A 24,450-nucleotide genomic window follows, 5' to 3' on the forward strand; every position below is an offset into this window, starting at 1 on the left:
TCCGACCAAGAAGAAATGGAATCCGCCGGCAAGTGCATCAACCAAGACATGACATTGGGCTTCAGTGCCAATGGGAAGTAATTGGCAAGCACCTTGTCGTCGCGAGCTCTGGCAGCCTGCATCGCGATGGTGTAGATGCTAAGGAACTCTGGCGGATGGGTCTTGCCAGTGTACTTCTCGCTGACGTCGGGCTTGAACGTGCGGTGGGATGGCCACTGGAACTGCCGCGGCTCACGGGTAAAGGCTGGGCAGCCCACCTCGTAAGGTAGGCCACCGGAGCCCCCCGGTGCTGGGTGGTCCATAGCGGGCCCCGCCCGCTTGTCCGACTGGTGGCGTGTATCATGCCGGCGCTTGATAGTGGTTCGAGCATCTTCGTGAGCTCGTTCTCGAAGAACTTGGCACTGGTCGCGGTGGGTCCGCGGGTCGAACGACGCTATAGAGATGTTATCACAAGCGTCGTCACGACGGGCTAACACCCGCGGTGGCTGGCGAGGAGGAGGAGAGTGCACCGTGACCGCAGCACCCCCGGTCCTCCCGGCGCTGGCATGTGGTGGCTCGGTGGAGCGTCGGCCCGAGGGCCTCGCCAGTTGCGGATCATCTTTGTTGGCGACGGCGACGAGGCTCCGGATGGTGGCCCTCCACTCATCGAGCTTCTCCGCAGCAGGAGGGAAGTCGAGGAGCAGCTGCGCACGCGCCAAAGTTTCTGCTGGCGTGGGTGGCGGCGATAGCTGCGTGTACCGTGGCGCGCTTCGACTTCCAACCACGTTAGAAGGAGCTCTATCACGGCCCAGCGGGCACGTGCCATTTTCGCCAGCACTTCGGCAGGCATGCTGAACTCCTTCGTCCCGCGGACGAAGCACAGGGCTCTTCCCATGGCGGTGTCCAGGGTCACCGGTGTGGTGACGCTGCTCGTCGCGCACACCATGGGAAGAGCGTGTTGTGGTCGCCGGGGTTGGCATCTTGGAGGTCATTGCGCCGCTCGTAGGGGGTACAACGACGCCCCTGGAGGGCTCCACGCCGCCTGCGGGGGGCCCAGCCCTGTCCTTGGACCTGGCGGCGTGCGGCTCGTCGTCTGGCGCACGAACGACGCCGCTCGCCAGGCTCTGACCGCCGGGGCGATGCTGGTGCTCGCGGGCCGCGGCTCGGGTTCTATCCGCGACCGACCTGCTGCTCGCCCGCACTGGCGCGGGCCGCTCGGCTCCCGAAGCGCCGATCGCTGTGATCGTCTTCTTCTTGGGAGCCATGGCGATGAAGAACTGCTAGGCTAACTACTAGACCAGATTCTCACAATTGCGCCCCCTGCCTGGCGCGCCAAAGATGTGGTGGGAAACGACACCTATGGGATCACAAGAATCCCTACTACGGTTGCCGGGGCGCGGGGTTGTGAGAAGAGCAGGATTAACAGTCAGCACAAGGATCGTTTACCCAGGTTCGGGCCGCGAGGATGCGTAAAACCCTAGTCCTGCTTTGGTGGATGTATTGAGTGTTCTTGAGCTCTCGAACTAGCTATGGTGGCTGTGTAGTTCAAAAGAGCCGAATCCTCCTCCAGTACGCCATGGGCCTCCTTTTATAGTTGAAAGGGGCTGCCACAGTGGCACACAGGAGGTGGAAAGGCCTACAGTACTATGAGCTTATCACCCGTATTACAGGACAAGACGCATCGTCGCTTAGGTGTCCCCTAGCTTTATCGGGGACGGGAGCGAGGCCCGTCCCGTTCGTCGCCGCTCCTCTTCGCTTCGACACGCGCCCTGGCCAGCGATGCATGCGGCGCCATGTAGGCAGGCAGGCAGGTGAGGTGGCGCGGTGGTAGGGTCTTCACGAAGATCTGCATGCCGCCACGTAGCTGCTTGCTGATCTGGCCTGGAAGCTGCATGTTGCCACGCAAGTGCCTGCCCAGCTGGTCGGGCTGGCAGCTGCATGCTAATGGTGGTGGAAACTTGGCTGGTGCGGGCCTGGCAGTGGCCCCGCTGATGTCCTCGGCAAGGGCCTTGTCGGGGGCCCGGCAAGGGTCTTGCCGTGGCGCGCAGTCGTCCCCGGCAAGGATCTTGCCGGGGGTCTTCTGGCTTTCCCCGGCAAGGATCCCGCCGAGGGTCGCCGTCTTCCGGTGCTCATCTGATCTCATATATCTATGGACTTGACAAAGATCTGCATGCCACCACAGAGGTGCCTCCCGAGCCCTGGTCCAATCGTAGTTGGTTGGGTTGGAACCTGTGGGCTCAAGGGCGGCTCGCTCTCTTGGTGTTTGGGCAAGTTGCCCCGCCAAGGTTCTTGCCGGGGCCGCGGAGGCCGCCCCGGCAAGAGCTTTGCCGGGGGTCTCCACCTCGCCCCATTGCTGTCTTGTGTTTCTGGCCTTGGCGTTGCCTCTGACCATCTTGTTCCTCTGGCTTCTCTCCGGCTTCCCTCCCCTACTCTGCTTAGTGTTGCCGTGGGCGCGGCTCCGACTGTTCGTACACAAGTAAAGGGGTCAAAAGGAGCGCCCCTACTTTTGTACACCGACAGAGAACCCAAGCTTATGAAAATGCTAAGTTGTTTAAAGAAAAAGTTAAAATATGGCATGATAAAAGAATCCAAAAACATGAGTTTAAAGTCGGAGAATATGTTCTTTTGTACAACTCTTGTTTCAAATTCTTTGCAAGAAAACTCCTCTCAAAATGGGAAGGACCCTATGTTATCGAGGAGGTTTATCGGTTTGGCACCATCAAAATAAATAATGCCGAAGGAACTAACCCGAAGGTTGTTAACGGGCAACGAATAAAACATTATATATCAGGTACACCCATTAATGTTGAAAGTAATATTATCCAAACTTTGACACTAGAAGAACATATAAAAGAGTCCTTCTGAAACACTCCAGAATCATGAAAATAAGGAGGTACGTGATACGGTAAGTAAACGGACTCCAAAAAATCCGCAAAAATATATTTTGTCAGTTTTTGAATATTTGGAAAAATAGGAAAATAAGAAACTTCCAGGAAACGCACCCTGGTGGGCACAAGACACCAGGCTCGCCCAGGTGGGTTGTGCCCACCTGGGGTACCTTCTGGACTCCGTTTTTCTACAGCTTGCTTGTTTCCCAAGATAAAAAATCTTCATACACCCCCCGAACCTGTTGATCACCATATCGTGGAGAAATCCTTTGTTCTTCTTTCTTGCTGTTTTCTGTGAAGTTCTGAAAATATGTCGTCCCAAGACTTTGTCGGATAGAGCTATGTCTCACATCTCATTGCTGACCCAAAGACCTATGGGGACCTATCTCCTTATGGTCGAACTATAGATGACGAGGAGGATGCTCACTTGATGAGGATCGATGATTCAAGCTCGGAGGAGGAGGATGTTCCTCTACCTCAATCTGGGGATATGCACATGGAGTTCAAGAAGTCAAGTCTCCCTAAGAGAGCTAACCGGTCTAAAAACCAATCTATTCCATTTTGTATTCGGCAGAAAAGCAAAGGGGATTTACGTGACAAGATCTTGAAGCTGGAGCTGGAAGTCGATGATTTAAAGGAGGACATTTCTCTCCTCAACTACAATATGAAAAAATTGAAGGCACAATTGCCATCACCACCACCTTCTTCTTCATCACCAAAAGAGAATTGAGTATCAGGTATGGGCACTCCCCTTGGCTTCCGCCAAGCTTGGGGGATGTGCCCAAGTATCGTATCATCCCCATTATCTTTGGCCTTTACTTACTTTAGTTCGATCTTTTGCTTTAGATGAATAAAATTTTCGTTCGATCCTTTCTTTTCGAGAGTTTGCTTGTGATCTATCCTTGTAATCGTGTGCGAGATATATAATAACGTTTAGTTTAAGTTTTGCTTTCTCTACTTTCATGTTGCAAATAAAAGAAAGTAAATAAGGAAAAAAAGAGAAAGGAAATAAATAAAAGGAAAGAAATTATGAAAAAGATCATATACTAGTCTTATGGTAGGTGATGACACCACCTAAGGAAAAGTATAAGTAGAAAATTTTATTAGAGATTGACAAACATAGCATTAGTCAATGATGCAACTCATGAAAGAATTAATAAGGGAAGACAAGATTCACATATAAATATACTATCCTAGAAATCTTTTGTGATTGTGAGCCCTCATCAAAATATTATATGCCAAAATTCTTGACGTTGGACAAGGAAGACAACTTCATGGTTTATGTTTGTTTATATTCACATAGAAGTCATATTGTCATGCATGGATCCTTTAACAAGTGGTGCTTGCTCCCTATCTTTGCTAGCCAAAAATTTCGCACTAAGTAGAGATACTACTTGCGCATCCAAAAACCCTTAAACCCAAATCTTATTTTCAAGAGTTCACCATACCTACCTAGGGATTGAGAAAGATCCCTCAAGTAAGTTGTCATCGGTGCAAAAAGGCAATAAAAATTGCTTAAAAGTGTGAGATCATTTAGTGTAAGTGAAAATTGAGCATTGTACGAACTTTTGATGGTGAAGATTAAAAGCGATAGACTGCATAATAAAGGTTGCTGTCACAAGGGGCAATACAACGTGACGTTCTTTTGCACTAAGGGGTTGAGCATACAAACAAATAAGCGCATGGAAACCTCTGCTTCCCTCTGCGAAGGGCCTATCTTTTATTTTTATGTATTTACTTTTATGCAAAGAGTCAAAGTTTTCCTTCTATTCCTTTTTATTTTTCTCCTTTGGCAAGCATCATGTGGTGAGGAATTATCTAGGCACATATATCCAGTTGAATATAGATAGCATGAGTTATTATTGTTGACGTCACCCTTGAGGTGAATACGTTGGGAGGTCACACTATAACGCCCCTATCTTTCTATGTGTCCGGTTGAAATGTTTTGCTCATGTGTACGCGGTGAGTGTTAGCAATCGTAGAAGACTATATGACGGTTGAGTATGTGGACTTGCCTAAAGGCTCCGATATGTGACCCTTCCTGAAAAGATGATGAATTGTAGTTGCAAAGTTGACTGAGAACATAGTTTGTTGGTTTTTAATAGAGTTTTGGCTTTATACTTCAATAGTGTGATGAATTGTCACTTATTCATGGGAAGTCTATGATAAGAGCTTTATGATAAGAGTCTTATGTTTAAGTTTGTTGCTGTTATAATAATCAACATGATGCTTCTATGTCGGTATTTTGTTTTTTTTACACCTCTCTCTCTCTCTCTAAGCATGTGGACATGTTTTTCGATTTCGGTTTTTAGCTTGAGGACAAGCGAGGTCTAAGCTTGGGGGAGTTGATACGTCCATTTTGCATCATGTTTCCTTACTATTATTTATGATGTTTTTATGCATAATAATGCTTTTTGGAGTAATTCTAATGCCTTTTCTCTCATAATTTACAAGGTACACACAAAGAGGGAGAATTCCGGCAGCTGGAAATCTGGACCTGGAAAAGCTACGTCGGGCTACCTATTCTGCATAACTCCAAACAAGCTGAAACTTCACCGAGAATTTTTATGGAATATATGATGAATATTGGAGCAAACAAGTACTAGAGGGGGCCCACCAGGTGGGCACAACCCACCTGGGCACGCTAGGGAGCCCAGGCGCGCCCTGGTGGGTTGTGCTCACCCAGGCCCACCTCCGGTGCCCATCTTCTAGTATATAGGTCATTTTGACCTAGAGAAAATAAGGATAGGACTTTCGGGACTGAGCGCCGCCGTCTCGAGGGGAAACTTGGCCAGGAGCACTTTTGCCCTCCTGCGCAGCGATTCCGCCGGGGGAACTTCCCTCCCGGAGGGGGAAATCATCGTCATCATCATCACCAACAACTCTCCCATCTTGGGGAGGGAAATATCCATCAACATCTTCAACAACATCATCTCATCTCAAAACCTAGTTCATCTCTTGTGTTCAATCTTGTTACCGGAACTATAGATTGGTGCTTGTGGGTGACTAGTAGTGTTGATTACATCTTACTATATGGTTTATTTGGTGGAATATTATATGTTCAGATCCAATATGCTATTTAATACCCCTCTGATCTTGAGCATGATTATCATTTGTGAGTAGTTACTTTTGTTCTTGAGGTTACGGGAGAAATCATGTTGCAAGTAATCATGTGAACTTGATATGTGTTCGATATTTTGATAGTATGTATGTTGTGATTCCCTTAGTGGTGCCATGTGAACGTCGACTACATGACGCTTCACCATATTTGGGCCTAAGGGAATGCATTGTGGAGAAGCAATTAGATGATGGGTTGCGAGAGTGACAGAAGCTTAAACCCAAGTTTATGTGCTATTCCGTAAGGGATCGATTGGATCCAAAAGTTTAATGCTATGGTTAGAATTTATTCTTAATACTTTTCTCGTAGTTGCGGATGCTTGCGGGAGGGTTAATCATAAGTAGGAGGTTTGTTCAAGTAAGAACAGCACCTAAGCACCGGTCCACCCACATATCAAATTATCAAAGTACCGACCATGAATTAAACCAACATGATGAAAGTGACTAGATGAAAATCCCGTGTACCCTCAAGAACGCTTTGCTTATGATAAGAGGCCATTTTGGTCTGTCCTTTGCCTCAAAAGGATTGGGCTATCTTGCTGCACTTTTGTTACTAATATCGTTACTTGCCCGTTACAAATTATCTTGCTATCAAACTACTCAGTTACTTACAATTTCAGCACTTGCAGACACTACCTTACTGAAAACTACTTGTTATTTCCTTCTGCTCCTCGTTGGGTTCGACACTCTTACTTACCGAAAAGAGCTACATATGATCCCTATACTTGTGGGTCATCAATGCTTCAACTGGCCTGATTTGTTCTTCAGGCGCAACATTGGAGGTTGCCCTGGCATTTTCTTGAGAGGCTCGAATTTCTTCAGCAGCCCTGGTGCTTTCATTTTCTTCAACAGCCTGATTTTCATCAGATGTGCTTGCATGTTCTTTAGTAGGCTGAGCAGATGTCTGAGCCTAAGGAATTTCATGTTGTGATGAAGCTGCAACATTTGGTGTAAATCCCTTCGCCATTCTGACGAATCTGACTTTGGCGCCTAGCCAATCAGCACGATATGCGTCAAATTCGTCACCGAGTGCTTTGATCTCAGTCTGCGTAGTCACAAGTTCATCGGGAGACATCTTCACAACATCTTTCTTCAGAAAACGCTCCTTCTTGTATTGAGCTTTCTTCACTTGTCTGGCCTTCTCAAATTTCCATTTTTCTTCGCCTATGAAGGCATTGAGCATGTGACTTTGGCCAGGTGTGAGGTTCAGATTAGGCAGAGGAGTGTCAGGGTCCTTATGCCACAGATCAATGAAATCAAGGATCAGCTTCGGATCCAACATCAGTGGCATTTCACTGCCTTTGGCTCTAGCGGCCCTTGCTTGTCAATCTCTAATGATCACAGCCAATTCTTCATCATCAACTTCATCTTCACTTGACGGAACTTGAAAGGCAACCTGCTTCTTGTGAGGATTTGGCCTTGTGCCTCATCCAGCAATGGCCTTTTTCTTTCTTCAACAAGGTTGGACCAGTTGAAGACTGAGTGGAGCTGAGGAACTTGCCAACGCTCCTGAAGCAATACAGATTCATGTGGTCCTTTGGCAAGAGGCAAGATGTGCAGGTGCCAGGACGCTGCAGCAGTGGCTGAAGATTTTGAAATAGTGGGGGCTGGAGCTACTTTTGAAGAAGTAGCTTGAGGAACATGCCGTGAGGGCTTTGAGGAGCTTGGCCGTGAGGGCACTGCAGCTAAGGAACTGGGCTTGACAGCTGGTTTCTTTGGCATGGCCTTCTTGGGCTTGCTAGCAGAGGCCTCAGCAGCGGCAGCAGCAGAATATTCATTGAAATTTTTCACCGCTTGTCGGAGTAAATGGCCACGGGTAGCCTAACTGACTCCCCCTGGCTCTTCGAAAAATTATCAGGCCATTCAAGCTCTCAAGCGCACAAGGCATAAGGCCGCCTTCCTCCGGCCGACTATCCCCAAGGCCGACTCCCAGAAGGCGACCCAGCCTCAGAAAACCTCCCCCAAGAAAGATACGAGATAGCCGACTCCAGGAAGCCGGCCCCTAGAGGGCCGACTCCCAGAAGCCGGCCATAAAGAAGGCTGACTCCCAGAAGCCGGCCAAGACTGCACCCACTAAGATCGTCCCACATAACGGTGATAAGATGGGGCATGGCCGCAGTACGGCACACTACACCCTGAATCCCGGAACAGGCATGGCCACAGGGCGCCGTACGGGTCAGCCATCCCCCGTCCGGTGCGGCACTGTAGCCATGCTGACCTCGATGTCACCCACGACGGGCTCTAGAACGGCCCGCGGGCGGCGGGCCCCTTTAGCCAGAGAGACGTTCAAAGGCGGCCCGGCCTCCCCTAGTCGGCCAGGGGCGTAGCCGGCTCCCAATAGCCGGCTACCTCCCTCCCTCGAAACATGTGCCTCATTAAGGAGACAAGACGAGGTGAGGCTACAGTGAGAGTCCGCAAGATGGCGGCACTGTAGCCATGCTTACCTCGACAAAGCCCTCGTCATCAGAGGCGAGGCAACAGTAACCAGCCGCCGACAAAGCCCCCACGCGGTGGGGCCAGCGTGCCAGCCAAGAAGCGGGCAGCCGGCGGGGCCCACCAGTCGGCGGGCCCCAATGACCGGCGGAGAAGCCGGCAGGCCCAGACACTGACGGCTGGGACCCGCGCCCAGCCGGATTACCATTGTACCCCTGGGGGGGGTAGGCCTATATAAACCCCCCGGGACACCCATGCAAAGGGTTGGTCTCATAGAATTACACACACCACATAGAGAGAAAAGGAGAGCTATCCTTGCCCTTCTTCTTCCTCTAACCCGACAGCTCAAAGAGCACTTGTAGCTACTTGTCTTGATCTAGTGATCATGCGGAGACCCCGCAGAGCAGGACTAGGGGTGTTATCTCCACGGAGAGCCCCGAACCTGGGTAAGATCCGCCGGCGTGCATGTCTTCGCCTCATCCCGTTTCCAGGCACCGGAGACGTCTTACTGGCTCCCACAATGATAAGCCACCCGTTAGCATATGTCGCACCTACCACCCAACATTTGGCGCCCACCGTGGGGCCAGGTGCACCGTCGTTCGGAGACCTGTTCTGGACGGGAACCCTTTTCCTCCCCCGCGAGAGCAGCCAGCCCGCAACGCCTGATGGCGCTTGCCATGACGCGCTGCAAGGCGTCGACGACGCCTGCGCGGCGAGCTGCCACGCCGATCTTCTTGGCGAGGCTCGCATCTCCGACGAGCCCGCGTCCGACGCAGGCACGGACTACCCCGAGAGCCGGTTTGTCAGCCTCCTCGACCAACTTCACGTCTCCAGCGAGCCTGCTGTAGACTTGGAGTCGGTCGGCTCCACCGACCCAATGCTTGTCGACTCCGACACGGCATCGCTCGACGCCTACCCCTCCGATGTGGTAGTCTTTGACGACCCTCTCCCTCGAGCCGACAGCGGCAGCAGTGCTGTCACTGAGGTGGTGGTCATCAGCCACGTCGCCAACTCGGGAGAGAACGCCCACGACGCCCTGCAAGCGGCGATGCATGACTTATCCATCCCCATCCCGGCCGACGCCGACGCCGAGACCCTGGAAGCGCGCCGCCTCGCCCTCATCGCGGAAGGCCAGAAGATAGCCTCCATGAGATGCCTCACCAAAGCTCACCAGCGCGAAGTCGACCGCGCCGCCTTCGGCACGCCGTTTCATGGCGGGCCGAGCCGAGCCGGCCTCATCAAGAAGCGCGGCGCGGCCATCGCCAGCATGCTGGGGGCAGACCGCCCCGTCTACGCCACCCCGCTCGAGAATCTGCGAGCCGCTCAGGCGGCCGCTGAAGAGCTAAATGGGCTGGGAGCCGATGAGCTCCCCTACGGCCATCGCCAGCAGGTTGGGACACCCCTGATCGACGCGGCCGCAGAACGGCACGAAGCCGGCGCCCACGCTGAGAGTCCTCCCCCGCGTCGAGAGCACGCCGCGACATCCCGGTCGCCGACTGCGAGCGGCGCTCGTGCAAGGAGAGACAAGGAGCTGGCTGCTAGCCGCAGTCGGACTCGGGTCACCATCGAGCACGACGCGGAAGGCCGCCCTCGAGGTGTGGAGCGCCAAGGAAATCCGCCTTCTCCCCCGCCTCGAGGGGAGAGATATCCCACCCCGCCACCTGTCACGCATCCGACTCTTGGTGGCCGACTAGGCCACCGCGAAGGAGTCGGCGAGAATGACGCCCGCCACCGGATCGACAGCCTAGCTCGATCCCTGGCGCTAGTAGAAGAAGACGATGTCGTCCCGCCATGCTTTGGCCCCCGCATCCACGACGAGCCCTTCCCCAAAGGGTTCTCGCTCCCCAGAGACACGCCCAAGTACAACGGCTCTGTGAAGCCGGAAGATTGGCTCATCGACTACTCCACTGCTGTCAGCATAGCAAACGGCAACCGGCGCGTAGCCGTGAAGTACGTCCCCCTCATGCTGCAAGGCACGGCACGCACCTGGCTCAATAGCCTCAAGCCTTACAGCGTCAACAGCTGGCTGGACTTCACGGAAGTCTTCGTCCGCAACTTCACCAGCACGTACAAGCGGCCTCCCAAGCCCCGCTAGCTCTCCCTGTGTGTCCAAGGGCCCAACGAGTCAACCCACGACTACCTCACGCGGTGGGCCGAGCTCCGCAACTCCTACGAGGGGGTGCATGAGGTTCAGGCCATCGAATACTTCACCGCCGGGTGCCGAGAGGGCACCCTTCTCAAGCACCGACTCCTCTGCGACGAGCCGGCTACCCTCGACGAGCTACTGATCATCGCGGACAAGTACGCCACGGCCGACTCCTCGATGAAGACCGAGCTCCGAGTGGACGCCTCTGGAAAGGTGCTCGCTCCGGCTCCCAAGACGTCGGCTGGTGACTCCAATCGACGCCCCTATTAGAACGACCACAAGCGCAAGGCCCCTATGCCGCCTTCCACCAGTCGGCAGGTGGCCACAGTCGAAGATGAGCAGCCCGAAGAACGGCCTGCTCCCAAGAAGAAGGGCGGCAGGCCGGCTTGGCAGCCGGCCTTCTCGTACGAGCAGACTCTCGATGCCCCCTGCAAGTTCCACAGCGGCGCGAAGCCGTCCAACCACACGACCCAAAAGTGCCACTGGCTCACACGGATCTCCAAGGGCGAGGGGCTGGTGCCGCCTCCATCTCCCGGCCCGCCGCCTCCAGCCCCCCAGCAGCCGGCTGCTCGACCAGCAGTCGAAGCCATTCAAGATGAGTTCCCTGAAGAGCACGCCGCCTACGTCGTCTTCACGAGCCAGGTTGAAGACAAGCGCAGCCGGCGCCAACAGCACCAAGAGGTCAACGCCGTGGCCACCAGCAACCCCAAGTTCATGCATTGGTCCGAGAAGCCTATCAACTGGAGCCGGCCTAACCACCCAGAGGTGATGCCGTCCCCTGGCTCCTACGCATTAGTATTGGATGTCACCCTCGCAACGGAGAGGCGAGCTGCCCGATTCTCCCGCGTCCTGATTGATGGCGGAAGCAGTATCAACATACTGTACCGCGATACCATGGAGAAGCTGAACCTCAAGGCAAAGCAGCTCATGCCGAGCCGGACCGTGTTCCATGGCATCGTACCCGGCCTGTCCTGTTCCCCGATCGGCAAGATCAAGATGGATGTTCTCTTCGGAGACAAGGATCACTTTCGCCGAGAAGCAATCTGGTTTGAGGTAGTAGATCTGGAGAGCCCTTACCACGCCTTGCTTGGCCGACCTACTCTGGCCAAGTTCATGGTTGTGCCCCACTACGCCTACCTGAAGATGAAGATGCCGAGCTCGAAGGGGATCATCACTCTAGTCGGCGACTACAAGAAGTCCATCGAGTGCGCCGCAGCCAGCAGTCGGCTGGCCGAGTCCCTCGTAGTGGCGGAAGAGAAGAAGATGCTGGAGCGAGTTGTGGCCATGGCCGGCAAGCAGCTGGCCTTGTCCCCCAACCCCAAGGATTATGATGCGCAGGGCTCCTTCCAGCCGGCCAAAGAGACGAAGAAGATACCTCTGGACCCGGAGAACCCGGAGAGGTTTGCAGTAATTGGTGCGAACCTGGACAGTAAATAGGAAGGCGAGCTCGTCGACTTCCTCTGTGAGAATCGAGACATCTTTGCATGGTCCCCAAAGGACATGCCGGGTGTTCCGAAGGATTTCGCCGAGCACAAATTGCACGTCCGAGCCGACATGAAGCCGGTCAAGCAGCCCCTCCGCAGACTATCAGAAGAGAAGCGAAGAACCGTAGGAGAAGAGATAGCCCGGCTCCTCGCCGCCGGCTTTATTATGGAAGTATTTTTCCCAGACTGGCTTGCCAACCCAGTCTTGGTGTTGAAGAAGAACAACAAGTGGCGTATGTGTATGGACTACACCAGCCTCAACTAGGCTTGCCCCAAAGATCCGTTTGCTTTGCCACGGATTGATCAAGTGATAGACTCCACGGCCGGATGCGAGCTATTGAGTTTTTTGGATGCCTACTCAGGATACCACCAGATCAAGTTGGACCCAGCAGACCGCCTGAAGACTGCCTTCATCACACCATTCGGAGCTTTCTGTTACCTGACTATGACATTCGGCTTGAGGAATTCCGGTGCCACTTTTCAGCGTTGCATGCAGAAATGCCTCCTCAAGCAACTCGGCAGAAATGCCCACGTCTACGTAGACGATATTGTGGTGAAGACAGAGAAGTGCGGCACCCTGCTGGAGGACCTCAAAGAAACATTTGCCAACTTGCGCCGGTTCCAGATCAAGCTCAACCCCGAGAAATGCATGTTCGGAGTACAACCGGCCAGCTTCTAGGCTTTCCGGTCTCCGAACGCGGCATTGAGTGCAACCCTGTGAAAATCAAGGCCGTTGAGAGAATGGAGACTCCCACCAAGTTGCGGGACGTGCAGAAGTTCACTGGGTGCCTGGCCTCCTTAAACCGCTTTATCAGCCGGCTAGGAGAGAAGGCTCTCCCCCTGTACCGACTCATGAAGAAATCCACTCATTTCGAGTGGAATGACCAAGCAGACCAAGCCTTCCATGAGTTGAAGAAGATGCTGACTACTCCACCTGTCCTGGTGGCGCCGACTGAGAAGGAGCCCATGCTCCTTTACATTGCCGCGACTAGCCGAGTGGTCAGTACAGTCGTCGTGGTCCAGCGCACGGAAGAAGGCCGAGCCCAGCTAGTCCAGAGGCCGGTGTATTATCTAAGCGAACTACTATCCAGTTCAAAGCAAAACTACCCGCACTACCAGAAGATGTGATATGGAGTGTACTTTGCCGCCAAGAAGCTGAAGCCCTACTTTCAGGAGCATCCCATCACGGTCGTGTGCACCGCCCCGCTTGCCGAGATCATAGGCAGCCGGGATGCATCCGGCCGGGTGGCTAAATGGGCCATTGCGCTGGCACCTTACACAATCTTCTACCAGCCCCGCACCGCCATCAAGTCTCAAGCATTGGCCGACTTCCTCGTCGACTGGGCCAAGACTCAGTACCTACCGCCGGCTCCCGACTCTACCCATTGGCGGATGCACTTCGACGGGTCCAAGATGCGCACTGGCTTGGGAGCCGGCATCGTCCTCACCTCTCCCAAAGGCGACAAACTCAGATACATGCTCCAAATCCACTTCGCCGCCTCCAACAACGTGGCCGAGTACGAGGCACTCATACACGGGCTCCGGCTAGCCAAAGAGCTCGGCATACGCCGGATCCTGTGTTATGGCGACTCAGACTTGGTGGTCCAGCAGTCATCTGGCGACTGGGACGCCAAGGATGCAAACATGGCGAGCTATCGATTCCTCGTCTAGCAGATCAGTGGGTACTTCGAAGGGTGCGAGTTCCTTCACGTGCCACGGGCCGACAACGACCAAGCAGATGCCCTGGCGCGGATCGGCTCTACCCGACAGGCTATACCGACCGGTGTCTCTCTCCAGCACCTCCTCAAACCGTCCATCCAGCCATCTCCAGAGTCGGACTCTATCTTCGTACTGCCTGCCACCGATGCAGCCGGATCTGACTGGAGGCACCCAGCAGGCGGCTCGGGGACTTCGACAACCGGCCCGGGGACTGCCGTAGTCACACCCGGCTCGGGGACTTCAGAACCCGGCCCGGGGACTGCAGCAGTCGGCCCGGGGACTGCAGCGACACAAGAAGCGGTGGCCGACTCCAACTCCCCACCGCCCAACCCGCCCACCCGAGTCACAGTGGCCGTATTGACAGTAGAAGAAGTCACAGCTCCATCATGGGCCCAGCCCATTGTAACACCCCGCATGTAACTTGCCATATCTATAACTCCGACTCTTGCCATTTTCGGCTATGTCTTATGATATTCCCTCCCTGGTCGGGTTTTGTTTTTTTGTTCATGTCATGCATATCATATCATGTCATCATGTGCATTGCATTTGCATACGTGTTCGTCTCTTGCATCCGAGCTTTTTCCCCGTTGTCCGTTTTGCAATTCGGCGCTCCTATCTCCTCCGGTGCACCCCTCTTGTTTTCTTTCGTGTGCGGGTGTCAAACTTTCTCGGAATGGACCGAGGCTTGTCAAGTGGCCTTATTATAGCACCCGGAGATCACCGGTCAAGTTTCGTTCCATTTGGAGGTCGTTTGGTACTCCAACGGTTAACCAGGCATCCGCAAAGTCCATTTGTGTGTCCAGCAAAAACCCCCTCATAAACCAGCCCAAAACCCACCAAACTCTCTTCCATGCTCTAGGTCGTTCGATCACGATCGTGTGGGCGAAAACCGCACCTCATTTGGAGCCTCCTAGCTCCCTCTACCTATTTATATGTGAGACCCCCGAAAAACGCACGCAGAAGAAACCCTAGACCCGCTCCCTCTCCGCCGCCGGACACGTCCGGGCGGAGCCGGACGCGTCCACCGCCGCCCACTGTCCAGTCCGGAGACGCCACGTGTCGCCGCCGCCATCTCCACCGCGCCGGCACGCGAGCCCGCCGCGGGCCCTCCGGCCCGAACCGCCGCCGCCCGACGCGCCTGCCCCGCCGCCTCCCGCCCGGCCGCGCCGCCGCGGCCCTCACCTCCGGCCACCGTCCATGCCATCGCCACCGGCCGCCACGCCGCCGCGCCCTCCGGTCCCCTCCGCCGCCGGCGCCACCTCGTCCTCCCCTCCCTCCGGCTCCTTCCTCTCCCTCCGGCCTCGCCTCCTCCTCCTCCAGCCACGGTGAGCTCCAACTCCAGCCGGCCCGAGCTCTCCGGCCAGATCCGATCTGGGTCAACGCACGGGTTGACCCGAGACCCCCCCCCCCCCGTTTTTGCCAAGTCTTTGACATTTTTACAGCATCTTGCCATGTTCGTGATGCCATAACTCTCTACATATAGCTCCGATTCGCGCGTGTAATATGTCAAATTGTTCGCCTCACGATGCTCTACATTTTGTTCAATTGCACCATGTTCATTAGAGGTCATGTTGATTCCCAAATCTCTGTTGCAAGAGGGCTAGTTGCTGTTATCTGCTGGTTCTTATCAGAACTTGGAGATTTGTCATTTTTGTATCATTTAATCTGTGCATCTTATGGGCATGAGCTCTACATGTGTTTTGTTGTATGCCATGCCATATTTCTAAGGGTGTATGCCATGTATTTGTTTGATCTCTGTGGTGACTAGCACAAGCATGCAAAGTAGACCCCGTAATGTTTCTGATTTCAGGGACTTAGTGATTTCTCTTAAGTCCTTGTCTGCTGTTATTTTGTTGCCATCTAAACTTGATGCTACAGAGAGATCCATGCATATTTTGGAGATGTTCAGTAAGGATGTTTTGTAGATATTGTTGTAATTGATCCATTCCTGGCCTTGTTTGCAATTATGGAGTGCCATAGCATGACTCAATATTGCTCTACTTTTGCTATACAATATTTCTGGCAGATTCTTAACATGATATGCAATTTTGCCAAGCTTATTGTAGTTGATCCATACATGCTATGCTCTTGTTCTTGCCATGGATAGCTTCATAAACATGCCATATTGCTGTAGGTATGCTAGTTTTGTCATGCGTTCTCTGTAGTGAGTGCATCAAGCTCACAAAGAGGCCTACATATTATTGTTTCTGCCATGCTCTGCTTTCTGCAAAGTCTGAAACCGGATAACGAAACTTGCTATGTTTACATGCTTGCCATCATATCTTTTGGTCCTTTTTGGCTTATGGTCAGTAAGGGATTTTTGTCATATGCATTTAGTAGAACACTTCAATGCCTTGTTTTGCTATGTTAAGTCCCTGTAGCATGTTGATTTCGTGCTCTGAACATTGCTACCTGATGCTGTTTTCTGCCATGTCCAGTTTTTCACCAAGTCTGTGATCCTGTTATCTTTTTGCACTTTTGCCATGCTTGTTTGAGCTTGATATGTTGTGATCTAGCCGTAGCTCAGTGTTCATCTTTTGTCAAGCATCTCCTGTAGATTACTGTCATATGCTTTGTTGCCATGTTGGAGTGTTGTAGCATTGTTGGATGTTGCATTTTAAGTGCTATCATGCTGTTATTCGCAGATTCGTGTCATTCTTGTTTTGCTTGCCATTTGCAAACCGTGCATCCGTTTCCGGTGAATTTTATATCGATCTCGATCGAAATCATCTCATCTTTCCAGTGGAATGCTTGGTTTGCCAAGTTACTGCCTTGTTCATCATTTTCTTTCCGGAGCACGCATATGCATCGCATATCATATCTCGCATATCATACATGTTTTGCATCATGTTGCTTGTGCATTTCTCGTGGTTGATTGTGGTTCCGTTTGTTTGTGTTCTTGTCTTGGGTAGAGCCGGGAGACGAGTTCGTGAACGAGGAACCTGTTGAGTACGCTTACGATGATCAAGCTTTCGACAACTCTGAGAACCTTGCAGGCAAGATGACCATCCCTCGAAATCACTTCTATCTTTGCTATGCTAGTTGTTCGTTCTATTGCCATGCTGCACTACCTATCACTTGCTATATCATGTCTCCCATCTTGCCATGTCAGCCCCTAACCATCCTTTCCTAGCAAACCGTTGTTTTGCTAAGTTACCGCTTTTGCTCAGTCCTTCTTATAGCGTTGCTAGTTGCAGGTGAAGTTGAAGTTTGTTCCATGTCGGAACATGGATATGTTGGGATATCACAATATCTCTTATTTAATTAATGCATCTATATATATTTGGTAAAGGTTGGAAGGCTCGGCCTTATGCCTGGTGTTTTGTTCCACTCTTGCCGCCCTAGTTACTGATATACCGGGATTATGTTCCTTGAGTTTGCGTTCCTTACACGGTCGGGTGATTTATGGGACCCCCTTGACAGTTCGCCTTGAATAAAACTCCTCCAGCAAGGCCCAACCTTGGTTTTACCATTTGCCACCTAAGCCTTTTTCCTCCGGGTTTTCTAGAGCCCGAGGGTCATCTTTATTTTAAACCCCCGGGCCAGTGTTCCTCTGAGTGCTGGTCCAAACTAGAGCCCTTTGCAGCGCCACCTTGGGGAAACTCGAGGATTGGTTTTAGTTGTACAGACTGCTCATTCGGTGTGCCCTGAGAACGAGATATGTGCAGCTCCTATCGGGATTTTTCGGCACATTCGGGCGGCTTTGCTGGTCTTGTTTTACCATTGTCGAAATGTCTTGTAAACCGGGATTCCGAGACTGATCGGGTTTTTCCGGGAGAAGGTTTATCCTTCGTTGACCGTGAGAGCTTATGATGGGCTAAGTTCGGACACCCCTGCAGGGTATTATCTTTCGAAAGCCGCGCCCGCGGTTATGAGGCAGATGGGAATTTGGTAATTTCCGGTTGTAGAGAACTTGTCACTTGACCCAATTAAAATACATCAACTGCGTGTGTAGCCGTGATGGTCTCTTCTCGGCGGAGTCCGGGAAGTGAACACGGTCTGAGTTATGTATGACGTAAGTAGGAGTTCAGGATCACTTCTTGGTCATTGCTAGCTGACGACCGTTCCGTTGCTTCTCTTCTCGCTCTCATTTGTGCAAGTTAGCCACCATATATGCTTATTGCCGCTGCAGCTCCACCTCATTGCACCATCCTTTCCTATAAGCTTATATAGTCTTGATCTCGCGGGTGTGAGATTGCCGAGTCCTCGTGACTCACAGATTCTACCAAAACAGTTGCAGGTGCCGACGATGCTAGTACCGAAGATGGGGTCGATCTCAAGTGGGAGTTCGACGAGGAACGTGGTCGTTACTATGTGTATTTTCCTGATGATCAGTAGTGGAGCCCAGTTGGGATGATCGGGGATCTAGCATTTGGGGTTGTCTTATTTTCATCTGGATTTTGACCGTAGTTGGTCTATATGTTTGTATTCTGGATGATGATGTATGATTTACATTCATGTATTGTGTGAAGTGGCGATTGTAAGCCAACTCTTTATCCCATTCTTGTTCATTACATGGGATTGTGTGAAGATGACCCTTCTTGCGACAAAACCACTATGCGGTTATGCCTCTAAGTCGTGCCTCGACACGTGGGAGATATAGCCGCATCATGGGCGTTACACCCATCCTCAACTTCCTAGTCAATAAAGAGCTGCCGGCTGATGAGATCTCGGCAAGACTAGTGCAACGTCGAGCCGGAGAACTAGTGAAGCGCAGCGTCACTGGAGTCTTCCAGCGCTGCGTCGAGCCAGAGAAAGGTGTGGCAATCCTCAAGGATATCCATCAAGGCGAATGCGGCCACCACGCAGCCTCAAGATCACTTGTGGCCAAAGCTTTCCGCCATGGTTTCTTTTGGCCGACTGCTTTGGAAGATGCTAAAGAAAAAGTCAAAAGCTGCAAAGGATGCCAAGTCTTTAGTTCCAAGCAACACCTGCCGGCTTCTGCACTCAAGACCACCCCCCTCACCTGGCCCTTTGCCGTCTGGGGGCTGGACATGGTGGGCCCATTCAAGACAGCCCGCGGCGGCCTGACACATTTGCTTGTCGCCGTGGACAAATTTACCAAGTGGATCGAAGCAAAGCCGATCAAGAAGCTGAACGGGCCGACTGCCGTGACGTTCATTGCCGACATCACTACTCGGTACGGCGTGCCGCACAGCATCATCACCGACAACGGCACAAACTTTGCCAAAGGAGCACTGGCACGTTTCTGCGCGACGCAGGGTATCCGACTGGACTTAGCGTCCATTGCCCACCCGCAGTCAAACGGCCAGGTCGAGCGAGCAAATGGACTCATCCTCTCCGGCATCAAGCCCTGACTGGTCGTACCACTGGAGCGATCGGCCGGCTGCTGGCTCGATGAGTTGCCGGCTGTCCTCTGGAGTCTGCGTACTACCCCTAACAAGTCAACCGGCTTCACTCCGTTCTTCCTTGTATATGGTGCCGAGGCCGTCATCCCAACCGACATCGAGTTCGACTCGCCTCGGGTCACCATGTACACGGAGGCGGAGGCCAAGGAAGCGCGAGAAGACGGCGTCGACCTGCTGGAAGAAGGCCGGCTGTTAGCACTCAGCCGGTCTGCCATCTACCAGCAGGGTTTGCGCCGTTACCACAACCGCAATGTCAAGCCAAGATCTTTCCAAGAGGGCGACCTTGTGCTTCGGCTGATCCAGCGAACAGCCAGCCAGCACAAGCTCTCGGCCCCTTGGGAAGGCCCTTTCGTCATCAGCAAGGTGCTAGGCAACGACTCCTACTACCTAATCGACGCACAAAAACCAAGAGCATGCAAGAGGGATGATTCCGGCAAGGAGTCGGAGCGACCATGGAACGCGAACCTCCTGAGAAGATTTTACAGTTGAAAGCAGTATGTATCACGCTACCTTTTTGTATTAAGTACGAAACAACGGGCCCCCCGAGGAGCACTCGGGGACTGCCCTGCTTTATCTTTGAATGACGAGTGTCATATTCATGAATGTATTATTACATTTGATTTTCTGTCTGGCACCGGGTTCGACTAGTCGGCCCGGGGACTGGCCGCATTAAGTTATAGTAAAGTTCTACCTGAAGTCAGACAAGTAGTGTGCCGGCACCCGAGCCCTCTCTTGTTGAAAGTCGCAGCTCGAAGAACCGACTGTCCGACTAGCAAGAGCCAAAGGCAGAAAGGATGCCCACATGAAAAATGGCTAAGGACTAACGAACTTGTATAACGAAAAGACGGCCTCCAACCACGCTTGCCGGCTATCAAAACAGCCGGCTGGCTGGCCTCCCAATCACTTCGCTATAATCCAACAAAGCTAGAGTACTTGCCCTCCCAACTGGCCAAGCACTCCTCCAGCCACAGATTGCAGAGCAACTGTCCGACTGGGGAGGCGGCAAAGGAAACAACAGAAGGATGAAAAGCAAAGAATAAGGGAAAGCCAAATGCATGCATAACCATATTTACACATAAGGCCCCCAACAGGCCGGTAATCAACATAATTCGAATACACCCCCAGTGGGTGGAATTGTGCAAACCTAACAAAATACTGTTCCAAGAGTGGTAAAACAGGAAAATAGAGGCAGCAGACTAGACTAAGGGCGCAGTGTGGGAGCCGGGTTGGTCGGTGAAGACGGCGCCACCGGCTGGAGGAGTGGCCGGCTGGCGGGTCTCGGCTTGGTCATCGCCGGCTGCAGGCGGTGCACCCGCGCGTGCCTTGTTGCTGGAGGCACGGTCAAGCTGAGGCTGACCGGCCGCTCCACCATCTGGCCCGGCGTCTTCACCCTCCTCCTCCTCCTCCTCGCCCTCGTTGCTGGAGTCGATCTCCTCCGCCGAGTCCTCGCCGTCCGCCGGGTTCAGCCCGAACCACTCTTCCGGCTGGGCAACACCGTTGTCGTCCACCTCAGGAGCGAAGGCGCTGGTGTCGGTGTAGTCGGCGATCGCCGAAGCCCGCTGGATAATAGCCGGCCGCGCCGGCTCTAGCTCCATGTCGGCCTCCTGCCGCCAGGTGGCCAGCTGATCCAGACTCAGCTCGGGATACCAGGCCTTGGCGAACTCCAGCGCCCGCCTGGCGCCGGACCGAGCCGCCGAAGCCTTCCAGGCTTCGAAGCGGCCAACCGCCACCTCCAGCCAGTCGGCAGTCCGACTGGGGGTGCGGGGAATCACTTCACCAGGCCAGAGAGCGGCCAACACCTGCGCCCCAACACGCTGAAGCCGGCGGAGCAGGCGATGAGCCGGCTGGAGGCGGGCCTGGATCGCCAAGAGCTGCTCCTCCAGCGACCGGTGAGCGTTTGGTGCGATTTCGGCGCCAGCCTGCCTTTGTGCCTCGCGGTGGGCCTCGACGACCTGGTTGGCGGCGGTAGAGTAACCAGGGAAGTACTCTGCGCAAGGAAGAAAGAGAAAGAAGAGAAAAAACACCAAGTCAGAAAACGAGGTAAAACGGCAAGCGGCAGGCAAGGACGAAGAGGAAGGCGGCCTACCGTCAACCAAGTCTTCGATCTGGCCATAGCCGTTGATCAGCGTCTGCTTCGCTTCGGCCCAGCTGGCCGCCTCTGTCTCATACTCGGCTTGGAGGGCAGCCTCGCTGTCCTGCACCGCCTTCAGGGCCGCCTTGTGGCTCTCCTCCTGGTCGGCCAGCCTCTTGGCCAGGCGGGCACGCTCCTGTGCCAAGGCGACAAACTCGGCCTCCTTAGCGCAGAGGGCGGCCTGTGTCCCGCCCAACTGCTCCCTTAGACCGGCGTTGGCCGCTGCAGGGATGGCAGAGAAGAAAGAAGCAATAAGGAAGAAGTCGTCAAGGAAGATCCGACCCGACTGCTCAGCAGTCGGCCCGAATCTCGGGGACTACACCCAGTGGGTGCGCTAACGCGCCCCCACGTGAGATAAAAGACGAAGCACTTACCACGGCTCTCAGATAGGTCAGTAGTCTTCTGGGTCAGCTCCCGAGCCTGGGAGTTGAAGGCAGCCGCGCGAAGGTTGTGATAGTCCTGCAAGTCAGGCAGAGGAGCGAATGAGAACAAGAATAGCAAAACAAGGCCCGCTAGGAAGTTCCAAGCCGCCTGCTCAGCAGCCGACTCGGAACTCGGGGACTACACCCAGTGGGTGCGCTGACGCGCCCCCACGGAAGAAACCAAGATCAAAAAAGCAAAGACAAGAAGACTAACCCGAATGGCCGCCTGCGTCGCAAGGAACTCGTCATTATATTTCCTCAGCGCCGCAGCCTGGGCTTGGGGCCGGTTCCGGACGTACTGCGCGGCCACGTTCACCACAGTCGTCCCTCCACCAGGCGTCCACCCCGAGCTGGCGCTGGCCGCCTCCATGTCCTGGGCCGACGAGCTGGAGCCCGCGGCCGTCTGCGGCTCCGATGCAGCCTTCCCCGTGCGCTAGCGCAACGGCGTCTGGACCACCAGATCAGTCCTCGCGGCCGGCTCGCCCCCGGCCGATTGCGCAGGCGGCAAGTTAGGCCGGCCGCCTTGGGTCGTCCCAGTCGGCGGGGCCGGTGCGGCCTCCCTCTCCAGGACGACGACGTCGTCCTCCCTCCCCAGTCCCGGCTGGTCACCGCCGGCTTCTTCGGGCGGGGGCTCTGGGGCATCGGGCGCCGCGATGTGTAGAGCGGTGGCTAGCAAGGCCCCCTCCGCCATCGCCGCGGCCGCAGCCTCCGCTTGGGCCTTGGCCACTGCATCGGCACGTGCCTTCGCCGCCTCCTCCTCCTGCGCCGCCTTGGCGGCGGCCGCCCTCAACTCCTCCGCCTTCCGCTCCTCCCGTGCCTCCCGCGCGTTTCGCTCCGTCGCCGCCTGGAGCTCGGCATGGGGGTCGACGCGGCGTGTGGTGCTCCCGGATCCTCCCGGCGATCCAACGACGGAGGCGGCAGCAACCCGCTCGAGCGACAATAGAGCCCTGATTTTTTGAGAAAGGACAAGGATTCAGGAACTACCAGAGAAAAGAAGAAATAATACACGAAGGAGTATACACTTACGCCGACACCGTCTGCGGCTGCTTCACCGCCTTGCGGAAGCGGGCCGCCTTCGCGGCCGCCTCTTCCCGCCTGGTCGCCGCTGCCCCGCCCTTGGGCTTCTTCGGCCGACTGCCGAACAAGCCCGACGCGGCACGACGCTTCTGCCCGCCACCCCTAGCAGGCGGCGCGGCGGAGGAACCCGCGCCATGGCCAAACGCCGGCTGGCGGCATGGGACGACTTCCGCCTCGTCTTCGTCCGGCCAGTCGTCAAAGCTGACTCCAAGCCTGGAGCCGCCTGCCTCGCCGCCGGCTTGGCCGCCATCCGCCTCGGTGTTGTCATCCATGGCGGCCGCCCCCAAGTCGGGGTCCTCCAGGTCGTGCTCCGTCTGGTCGGGGAGGAATCGGCGCTCCGCCCCCGACCCGCCTGCAGGCCGAAGGAGAGGGCTCTGCCGAGACGTGCCGACTAGTCAGTGTCGGACAAAAGGAACTCGGCGACAAAATCAAGAGAAGAAAGGGAAAAAGAGAACATACCGTGGGCGGCGGATGTGCCCGGGAATATGGCTCCTTGCCAAACTGCCACTCTGCGGAGAGCTTGCAGTTCGCAAGGTAATTCATCATATGGGCCACCTCGTCGTGCGGCATGTCCTTGGTGCACATCCGACTCGGATCAAGCTGGCCGCTCATCTGACAGATCAGGTGAGGGCGGCTCTGAAGCGGAAGCACCCGGCGCGTGACGAAGGCGGCCAGCAAGTCGGGCCCAGTCAGGCCCTCCGACTGGATCATCACCCGCAGTCGGGCAACGGCCGCGGCTCCAGCCGGCGTCAGCGTCACGGCCCGATAGGACCACTGGGGCCGCCTACCCGCCGGCGGGCCGGCTACATAAGCCGGCAAATTGACGTAGTCGCCTTGCGGGCCGACGTTCTTCACGTAGAAGTATGACTTCTGCCAGAGCTTCACCGACTGGATTAGCGTGATGACGGGGAAGGGGTTGTCGGCTGCCACCCTTCGCATCGCGATGATGGCGCCACTCTGAGCCGGCACGCCCTGCATACGCGTGCCCAGCTTGGACTGGAAGAACTCCCCCTAGAGCTCGAGGGTGGGGAGAACGCCAAGATAGCCTTCGCACAAGGTGACGAAGGCGGACAGCAGCACCACCGTGTTCGGGGTGAGGTGGTGCGGCTGGAGTTGATAGCATTCAATAAATGAACGGAAGAAAGTGCTCGCTGGCAAGCCGATGCCGCGCAAGAAATGCGAGCGGAAGACCACCCGCTTGCCTTCCTCCGGCTCCGGCGTGATCTCCTTCTCAGGCGTGAGACGGACCCGCACCTTATCCACGCCGGGTAGCCGCCGCGTCTTGCGGAGGAACTCGACGTGGTCCTCATGGACGTTGGAGCCGTCCCAATCCCCGCCGTACTGCATGGCGGTGTGATGCCGGCGAGAATGAGTGCGGCGGCGGGGAAAAGAGTGGCAGGACGGCGCGGCGGCGAGGCGCGGCTGTGAGGGGAAGCAGGAGGAAGAAGATGGCGGAGAGGAGAGGAGCGTGCGAGCGTCTGCCGCTTCCCCTCCTCCCCCTACTTATAGCCTCGTGCGGCGAAGCCGAGGAGGCGAGGCGTGGGGCGGTACGTGGTATTAACTGCACCCACTCCCCCACGTCCCGCGATTACTGCGCCCTAAAGATGTGCCGAAACCGCCGCACGAAGACGTGCGGACGGCTTTGGGCCGCAGAGAATCCGCGCCTGAGCCTGGGCGTGGGAGTG

This window comes from Aegilops tauschii, chromosome 5 (genome assembly GCF_002575655.3).
Source record: "Aegilops tauschii subsp. strangulata cultivar AL8/78 chromosome 5, Aet v6.0, whole genome shotgun sequence".
NCBI lineage: Eukaryota > Viridiplantae > Streptophyta > Magnoliopsida > Poales > Poaceae > Aegilops > Aegilops tauschii.